Source organism: Lactuca virosa, chromosome 8, assembly GCF_052849685.1.
Source record: "Lactuca virosa cultivar CGN04683 chromosome 8, Lactuca_virosa_CGN04683_v6, whole genome shotgun sequence".
Taxonomy (NCBI): Eukaryota; Viridiplantae; Streptophyta; class Magnoliopsida; order Asterales; family Asteraceae; genus Lactuca; species Lactuca virosa.
Genome location: NC_136433.1, coordinates 297020621 through 297030822, shown reverse-complemented (window position 1 = coordinate 297030822; position 10202 = coordinate 297020621). Strand labels below are relative to the sequence as shown.

Below are 10202 nucleotides of genomic sequence, written 5' to 3'. Positions count from 1 at the left end.
TGATATTGCAAAACGGTAAAAACTAAATGTCTGATGCAAAGTAGAAAACCATTTCAAAGTTGATGTTTGGTTTACACTTTAACGCATATTTAGCCATTTTATACTTGAATGCATTTAGAAAAGTCCATTGGAATCCAATTGACGTATATCCACCCTCTTTGAGTGCTCATGTGTTCCAAAGAAAAACATGATACTGGACTTAAAATTGCAAAAAATAATATTAGAAAAAATAGAACTTAAATACCATTAGTAGTCAAATATGGATCCTTGTAATACCATAATATGAAACTAAAGGTCAAGTTGGTTATTCCGAAGTAGTTGCAACATAACCGAAAGTATCAGTAAAAATAAAAAGTAAAAAATTGGAAATGTTAATTTTAATTAATTGAATTCCATTCTAGTTTTTGCCAACCAAATACCCAAGAAATCACAAGGCATACCATGATTCATTAAGGTTCTAATTTCTTCATGTTTCCAACTTTTTTTACAAATTTCATTCATAAGGTTAATTACATGGAGCAGCTTGGGCACTTGCTCTTGCTTGGCGATTGTTGACTCACCTCAGCATACACCGGCACCCGAGCTCGGCATTCCAAGTTGGGCAAACCAACTTGATAACCGGTTGTAGAAGAAAGAAAGCCTTTTTTCATCTTCTCCCCCACTCGGCATCCCGATCATTCTCTTCTCCCAACTTAACAATCATTGAGGTGGAGGGTTGTTTGGATGTGGTGGAGCTCAATGAACTCAGCACCATTCCCTCGAGTCTAACGTATATGTTTTCTTATAGTAAAGAGTTGCACCATAATAAGCCTCATCGGCTTCATGTTTCATATCTATATGCAACCAAAAAGTGAATGTTAAGGAGGGATATGAGTTAATGGTTGAGGTATGCATTCTAAACATCAAACACTAACCTTCAAATGACATTTATTCAATTTGACATATACAACACCAGCCTTGTTCCCTATAAAATCATGTACAATTGACAAACAATCAATATGAAAAAACGTTAAGGAGGGTAAATAGGAATACTAAATGAAAAGACAGACATTTGAAACTCTAATGTGGTTTAAAGCAAGCTATAGTCAAATTCAAAAAAAAAGCTGCAAAAAAAAGAATTAAAAATGATTTGCCTACAAATACCTACACATTCCTGTTTCACCAAGTCTTGATTGGGATGAAAATACTTACAGGATTCACCATATGGGCATGAATCTTGAAAACAGCAAGCAGGAAATGATAAGACTACCAAAAGAGAAAAAAATCAAATATAAAAGGCAGTAGCTGCCAGGATAACTTACCATCAGATTCCATACACATATAAATGGACAGATTCATATCAACAAATATATGAAATAAGTAAGGTAATTTACATAAAATCCCCACCAGGGCGTCTCTTCAATTGGCCTCTCCACATGGTCTTAAAAAATTAGATTCTTACAAACTTGTTTTCATCTTCTTTTCCTGATCAGAAAGAAAAGCTATGGAATTCATCTATTTCATTAGTTACACAAACCTGGAAAAATATATGAAATAAGTAACACAAGTCACAAAGTTTTAGTCATTATTAAAAAAAACGTAAATCCATCTATTTCATTAGTTATACAAACCTGGAAAAATATAAAGCTTGAATAAACACACATGTCAGCTTCTAACTTTTTGATTTTTGAGTCCTCCTACAAAATTTAGCAAATTAAACCAAAATTAGAGTGAGTGGTCTGTGTGTGTGTGTCTATTATTGCAAAACAGTAAGAGCACGAAACACACATAGAGAGAGAAAGAGAGAAAGAAAACCTTGGTAGTAGCATCTGTACATGATTGTGGAAATTATAAGTGGATCGGTCAGAAAATGCTAAATAAGGAAACCCAAAAGATGGAACTGGAATATATTGGAACAAATTTGCAATAAAAACCATTAGTTACAATTAAATGCAATTCAAGACAAATTCAAGTCTTTACAGTCAAACGGAAATACATTATACATCAATTTCAGGTCTTTACCATTAAACGCATTAAACAACAATTACATCAATGATAAATTTAGGTACCTGATTTTAGACCCCTTTTCTTTGTTCCATTAAAGATGCACTAATGGTGATCACCTATTTATAGGAATACAAGGTTCAAGCATGGTGGTGGTGTCTATGAGAGAAGACGGAGATGAGGAGAGACAACGGTTCCATTGAGGGTTGTCCATGTTACGATGACGACCTTAAAAAAACATCATATAGATATTAAGAAAATAAATTAAGAAAAAATATTTAAATCCATAGGACCATATCGAGATCTTGAAATGTTTATCGAGGGTTTCCAAAGTATCTACCTGAGAAAAAACCTGTAAACCCAACATTCCATTGACAATACAACCGGCCTAAGAAATAATTCAAAAGCGCTGATATTTGAAACTCAAAACCTGTAATTTCGAAGATCTTATGGGGACAATAAACAGATTGGAAGAAAAAATGGGTGATGGAAATTGGGGAAAAAGAGGACCCATGTTAAAATAACTGTGATTAAAGCAAAATCTTGACCATTTTTCTGCTTCCTCACACTTATGTTTTTCATCCAAATCTTAAATTGACTAATTTTTTCTTGATAACCAAAATCTAAGATGAGTAGAAATGTTAAAAAAACATGGGATCCAACAGCAATACCTCAGATGAAAATGTGATAAAACTACCATTCCTTGTGCCTTCGATATTGTGTGACGAATTCACTTTTCCCCTTGTCATAAGCCAAGAATGGGTCAATTATATGAATAAGTCTAATTGTGTTCCAATTTATCATTTGATTTTCAAAATACTGCTAGAGTTTCAATTAGGGCTTTGTGAATCAGAAGAGAACATAGGAATAATAAAAGGCGAGAAGAGATGGTGTACCAGTCAAACATGAAATCAGAAATTCGATGGTGGGGGTTCACGGAAGTGGTGGTGCGAGGTTGGTCGACAGTTGGTGAGGGGTGTCAGGTGGTTGTTATCGTTGATGGCAGTGGAAGCTCGATGGTGGCGGTGGTTGTTGTTGGCTGACGGTGGTGTTTGGGGTATATGGGCGACCGTTTGGTGGTTGGTGCTTCTTGGTGAACTGGTTTTCAGGCGGTGGTGGTTGGCAGAGGTTGGAGATGGCGTGAGTGGCTGTGACGGTGAAGATCTTCGGTCAATTGATTTCGGAGGGGAGGCTGATGAAATTGGAGGATCGTAAAATATAAGAGGAGAGGGTTCCAGGATAAAGGATTCAAGGAGATATGGCCGAGATTAAGGGGATTTGGTATTGATCAATCCATTAAATCACGGGCTGTGGATAAGAATTCAACTCAATACCTTGACTTTTTAAAGCTATTGACCAAATAAGATTTATATGCATAAACGGATTGTAAACAGGGCAATTAGGTTTGTACGACTTAAAGTTCAGGGTTTGACTAAAAATGCTTTATAAGGTAAAATATATATATATATATATATATATATATATATATATATATATATATGAAGAATTAATGAAAATTGAAATGAAGAAAGAATAGTGCATGGTTGTGCTTCTGTGTTGACACTAGTGATACACGTTCCTTGTTGAGTTTCCAAATATATGCCAACTCTAAAAATGCAACAAACTCTTATTTGTCATTAGATAATTTAAAATAGTACCCCACTATGGAATTTGGGAACGTCTAAACAAATGCTAACTTACAAAACTACCATATATTTGTCATTCGATAAATTAAAATAATACACCATTAAAGAGTGATTTAATATCACGACAATTATTACTTCTGAGTTCGAGATTTCTTCTTCCCTCCCAACTTCAAAATTTTCAATGCCTATCGATCTAGAAACATAAAAAACCCTAGTGGACATCGAAGGTGATGGAGGCACTGGAACTATCATCAAGGACTCTTTTGGCGATGGTTAGTAAGATCCAAATATATTTTATATACTCATTTAAAATTTTGTAATGTTTGACTTGTATTTTGTTTTTCTTTAATCAATTTACTGTGGGACAACACAGGCATCCAATTTACGAGTGGAAAGTTGAAGTCTTTTGTAGAAAAGAATCATGTCCAAATCTTAACGGGACAACTAGATTCGATTACTCAATTGAACTCTTTTGTAGAAAATCATCAGGTTAAAATCTATAAAATAAACAATTCCAAATCCCTATAGAAAACAATTCCAAGAAATCGGAGGAGAAATCGTTTGTGTTAGGGGTAGAGCATGAACTTTCCCTTTTCGTATCCCGACGGAGGAAGAGTTGTTCTTCTCGGTGATGGTGGGCGATGGTTGATTGATAGAGTGAGTGACGACGGCCCAATTTAGGAGGGAGAAGAAGAATGTCGACTGAGAGGGAACGTATGGAATTTTGGGGAATGATAAACCTAACGAGGGAAAAGATAATTGTTCATCGTGCAATGGGGGGAATGAAAAGTGGAATCGGAGGGAATGAAAACCTAAGGAGGGAAATGAAAATCAGCAACCGACTGGGGTGTGCTTCTGAAGAATTATCAACGAGGGATTAAGCCCATCGCAATTCCGTCGGAGATTCCTTGGTAATCTCTCGTTACTCCCTCGCTGAAGGCTACAATTAAATAAACATACGTATTTTTTATTTCCGTCACCGAACCCTCGTAATTCCGTCGCTAATATAGCTACAGAAAATTTCCGTCGCTGATTCCCTCGCTGATACCTTTTATTCTAGTAGTGTTGGATTGGGTGGCTTCAAAATCCGAAACTTGCTATTATGTAATGTTTTCTATTAATTCGAGCTAGTTTCTTGCTAGTTTGGTTTTTAATAATATGTTGCCATTCGAAAAAAAAAAAAAAAACTATTTATCATAGTAATCAAATAACAAAAGATAAAATGATAAATTAAATCTTCAAAAACTGATTATTATTTATTTTGAAAGTAATAGTCATTTTAAACGGACCTTCTAGCACCCTCTTCACGTTGAATGTGCATTAATTGAGATAGAGATTTTATTACATACTACATGCTTTAATTTTTTGAGACCCACAAACTTTTTTATTTTATAAAAGCATATTCAACGATAGGTTTATATATTAAACCGTCATTTAGAATTGTAAGTTTGGAATATTTAATGGTTTTTGGAAGTTAAAAGTAAATGTTGAGTATCACATTCACATTCTTATTCCTTCCGTTTTTAAACAATGAGCTAAATAGTGTGTTATTCAAGATTTTTATGAGTTGGGTAAACCGACTGATTTTGAGTATTTTTATGCTTTTTGTTGTTATTGGTTAAAGAAAAATTAGGAACTAACCGTTGTTTTGTAATTTTTAATTTGAAGTTGCTCATTTTGGACCCTATCCAGTTATAAATGAGTTGGTTAGTATTATTAGTATTATTATTTTTTACATTAATTACTTTTTAGATAATTTTTTGCCTTGTAGTGTTCATCGCATGATCTATGTTTGTAAAAATTAATATATATATATATATATATATATATATATATATATATATATATATATATATATATATATATATATATATATATATATATATATATATAAGAAACAGAATATTTTTGGACAAAATCTAGGGTTGTTTCATTACCTAGAACATGAGATGACAGAATGGATGACTTGTTAGGAAGAAAATATAACTAAAAAAATAATAAATAAATAAATAACATACAATGGATATTATGGCCAACTAGTCAAACTATAAGGTGGCGAAATGAACATTATGGATCTATAAATTGGTCATTTTACCACATAACACGCACAAGACTAGTATTTTGTCAAAACACCACCAGTAATGGATGTAAGTGTAGGGTGTTGTCTACTTGGAGTAGCAACAGTAATTATGTTTTTTGTATGGAGAGTTTCAAATTTGTCGTGGTTTGTATCAACCAAGAAGTTAAGGAAGCACTTAAGAGATCAAGGACTCAACAATAGTTCTAACAAATGCATGTCACGAGAGGGAAAAGAGATGGCGCAGACGAAAACCGAAGCCAAATCAAAACAATTTAGTCTAACTCGAGATATGGCTCCTCGTGTCTCTCCTTTCTTTTATAGATCAATTAATAATTATGGTATGTTATAGTTCTTTTTCATCCAAAAGAAAATTTCTTATTTATGTGAATTTGGATCATTTTTCCGTTGTTTCTATTGATAACGACTAAAATTGTCAAAAATTCAAATGCTTGCAACCTTTGATATTGTTTTAATGCAAAACGGGTTTAACATTTTAATAAACAAAATATGTACGCATAGTTAGTATATTTATTAGTTATAAAATTGAAAATATGTTGATAGAACGACATTTGACCTTAGTTTAAAGTTTACATATTAAAGCATATTACCAAACTTGTCCATTTTATCACATATGCAACATTCTTAATTACGATGTAAATGTACGAATTGTATTACACATCTGAAATACATATCTAAACTAGCCATGATAGAAGAGATCTTAGAAGAGATCTTTGCCAGATATCATCAATTACAAAACCTAAGAGGGGGAAGGGGGAGTGAATTCGTTAATAAAGATGCTAGAGGAAGAATTCCTTGATGTTGATTAATAGCTTGAACATAGAAATATTAACAATCATATGCATTTTACCCGTAGAAATTCAATGTTCACTTTCATTGATATATCTTTATTTCCATTAGAGTTTTCATTGATATATCTTTCTTTCCATTAGAGTTTCAGGTTGGAGATAAAGTTATGTTAAAGGCCTCTTCATGGAAGGGGATTGTTCGATTTGAAAAGGATGGGAAGTTCAGTCCGCATTTCCTAGGACCATTTACAGTGCTCGAACGCGTAGGATCACAAGCCTACAAACTGGACCTTCCACATGAGATGCATGAGATTCATGACACGATCAATGTGGGTTATCTGTACCCATGCATGCTAGAGCAACAAAATGTAAATTCATTGTCAGATGTTCAGATAGGCAACAAGACGATGTGCATAGGGGAACGTAAACCTAATCTTGATACGTTGATTAAAAGGCTTCGAAGTAAGCAAAATTTGCATAATGTAATTCCATTGTCTAATGCACAGATAGATAACAAGACGAGGTACGTAGAAGAACCTGAAGCTATACTTGACACAAAACTTATGAGTCTACGAAATAAGCAAATTTTACTAGTCAAGGTTCAATGGAGGCATCGTCATGGAGTCAATGTTACATGGGAACCTAAAGAGGAGATCCAAAAGAGATACCCTAAGCTGTTTGTATAGCTGATTTCAAGGATGAAATTTTTTTGTAAGAAGGTGAAAGTTTATATTTTGTATAAATATTAACTTTTTTATGTTTTAGATATTAAATTTAGACAAAAAATAAAGTAATAATTATGTAATACGATGATATTTTCTATTTGGATAAAAGAATGATTTGGAATGGTTTAATTGCATTTAAAAAGAACATGAAAAGTGAACTTTTTTGTCAAGACAACATTTATCGTGTGTTCACAACCGGGTGTGGGATGGAATACAGGGTAAATATTTGGTCACAACTGAAGTCTGTGCGGAATTGACTCACACACCACACGACTTGTCAACGTGCCAAGCTAAAGGATTGCAAAATTCTTTTTCATTTTCTTATTGGATTAATATATTTGAAATAATATAAAAGATAAATGACGGAAAACTATATTAAAATAATAATAATGATAATACCAAAATTTTTAATTTTTCAAGTGCTTCTGTATGGATTTTAATATCAACCATACTAGGAAGGTGTTCGGGCCATGCTAAGTACGACCCTGGTGCTTGATACTCTTTTGTAGAATTTCCAAAATACATTGTTTTAACATGTAAAAATAAAAGAAGGTTGATGTTATAGACAAATAACTTAAAGTACATTGTTACTTTTTGCTGGTTATTGGTGTAAAACCCACTTCAATATTAGAACAAACTAATAATGAAATATTTTGGAGCCAGTCAACAAAATATATTCCGAGTGAATGAATGCGCAATTAAATCTATGGTCGACCCATCTATGGATTTATGACAAGCTTACCTGCACCATGGAACAAATGAAGTAAACTAAAAAAAAAATCCTTCAATTCTCAAAAGTTTTAGGACTATCATTCACCACACAGTTCCTCTCAAAATTTAACTCCAAAAGTCGACCCATCTATGGATTTATGATCTACAGAAGAGGAACAAATAGTACATTATTAAGAAACGTACAAAAAAAAAAAAAAAAAAACATTATATATGTAGTTAGGTTGTGCCAGACTAATGCAGCTGACAATTGTAAGTAGACAACCAAGAAAATGATAACACAAAGAGTCGTAGCCTACAGTATATGATCCATATATAACACCAAGGCAATGAGGGAACTCCAATTTCAAATTCTTATAAAAAATTAACCGAGAAGAGAGGGGATTATGCACTTTCTCCAACCATTTTGATATAGGGTTAATATCGTCCATACATTCACAGTAGGAATGTCGCCAGTATGGTACTTCCATGTTCCAGTTACCCGAAAGTGAGGCTGATCTTTAACTTCCAAGTTGCTCGCCTTATTAGTAAATTTCACTCGAATCATCTTTGAACACCATCATAGAGCACACAGGAAGCAGCACCATGGTAAATTATCAATAATGCCAACCATGTGGATGTTTGAGTGTGAGAATAATGACAATTCTATCACCTTTCACCAACATAGATTCACCTGTAGAGCACACAGGAAGCAAGGGTAAATTATCAATTAATAATGCCAACCATGTGGATGTTTGATAGTGAGAATAATGACAATTCTATCACCTTTCACCAACATTGATTTACCTGTTGAGATATAAACATTATTGTGTGTTGAGATGCACAAAAAATATAGAAATGGAAAAAGCAAACCATAAATTCACTAATCAAAACGATATTTATTGCAGAAATTAGTCGGTAATTAAGTCCGATCAGCTTTCTTTCTCTACTTTGGACTTCAACTCATCAAATAGACTTGATTTCTATAACAACACTGTTGGAAAACAAAAAATTAAACAAATCCTAAATTTCATTCTTAAAGTTATGCATAACTATCGAAATAGATGAATTGCAAAAGTGATTTTTCATTAACTATTGAACAATCAACTGCAAATAGATGAATTGCAAAAGTTATACATATATACAGGAAAGAATCACTAACCATCTAACTAACTTAATTATTATTAGTTAACTAACTATGATTAACTAACTCTAGTTAACTAACAAAAATGTTTGTAACAAAATAACTGCTGCTAACTTCTAACGTCTTTGGAACCCGTCGGAGTTTTGTTCATATGCGATCGATTCTGATCTTCGGAATCTGTTGGAAGATAATTGTTCACTTGTGATCGATTCCGATCTTCGTAAGCCATTGGAAGATAATTGTTCACTTAGTACATCAATACCCCCCTCCCCCCTCTTCAAGCTGGAGGACAAGGAATCATTCCCAACTTGGAAATAACATCAACATGATTAGTTCCTGATAAAGATTTTGTGAACACATTTGTTGTTTGTTGTTCTGTAGGAACATAAGACAAGGATGTCAAACTAGATTGTAACTTTTCTCTAACAAAATGGCGGTCTAAATCGATGTGCTTGGTACGTTCATGGAAAACTAGATTTTTGGTTATGTATATTGCAGCCATGTTGTCACACTTCAAAGGAATGGGCTCTGTGTTATGTATTTCAAATTCTTTCAAAAGTCTACTTAGCCATGCTAATTCTGAATAAACTCTCCTCATAGATCTATATTCTGCTTCATTATTAGATAAAGAAACAATTGCTTGCTTTTTAGACTACCAAGAAACAGGGCTTCCTCCCATTGTGATGAAATAACCACTCAATGATCGTCGTGTTGATGGGCAAGCTGCCCAATCTGAATCCCAAAATGAAGCTTCAAGCTTGAAATCTTTTTTATTGTTGAGAAAAATCCCTTGAAACATTGTTCCTTTCAAGTATTTTAGAACATGCAAGGCAACATTCATATGACATTGAGATGGATTACTTTTAAACTGACTAAGAAATTGAGTGGTGAAAGCAATATCAGGACGAGTATGTAGTAGAAAATTCAATTTTGCATACTAAGTGCGTGTATTCTGTTGGATTGGATAAAGGTGTATCATCATGAATAATTGTCCCATTTTGCTTGGAAGAGGAGAAGCTATAGATTTAGAATTTGTGATTGAATAAGCTTCTAAGAGATCTTTGATGAACTTGTGTTGGTGTATGATCATACCATCTTTAACATGTATGA

At 33.4% G+C, this 10202-nt stretch overlaps 2 long non-coding RNA genes across 13 annotated transcripts; one reads left to right on the top strand and one right to left on the bottom strand.

Moving 5' to 3' along the window:
* Nucleotides 1-355: 355 nt before the first annotated feature.
* Nucleotides 356-3288, bottom strand: LOC145129659 (uncharacterized). Of its 12 annotated transcripts, none has more exons than XR_013717582.1 (7): nt 2880-3286; nt 2655-2716; nt 2324-2413; nt 2049-2211; nt 1795-1879; nt 915-1676; nt 356-833 (listed from the first exon to the last, which is right to left on the bottom strand). It is a non-coding gene; the product is annotated as an uncharacterized LOC145129659 (long non-coding RNA). The 12 variants fall into 12 exon arrangements; XR_013717578.1 differs by having other exon boundaries at nt 2655-2724; nt 2880-3285; XR_013717580.1 differs by having other exon boundaries at nt 2324-2716; nt 2880-3288.
* Nucleotides 3289-5640: 2352 nt separating this feature from the next.
* Nucleotides 5641-7361, top strand: LOC145128767 (uncharacterized). Its single transcript, XR_013717095.1, has 2 exons — nt 5641-6047; nt 6660-7361. It is a non-coding gene; the product is annotated as an uncharacterized LOC145128767 (long non-coding RNA).
* The last annotated feature ends 2841 nt before the right edge of the window (nt 7362-10202 follow it).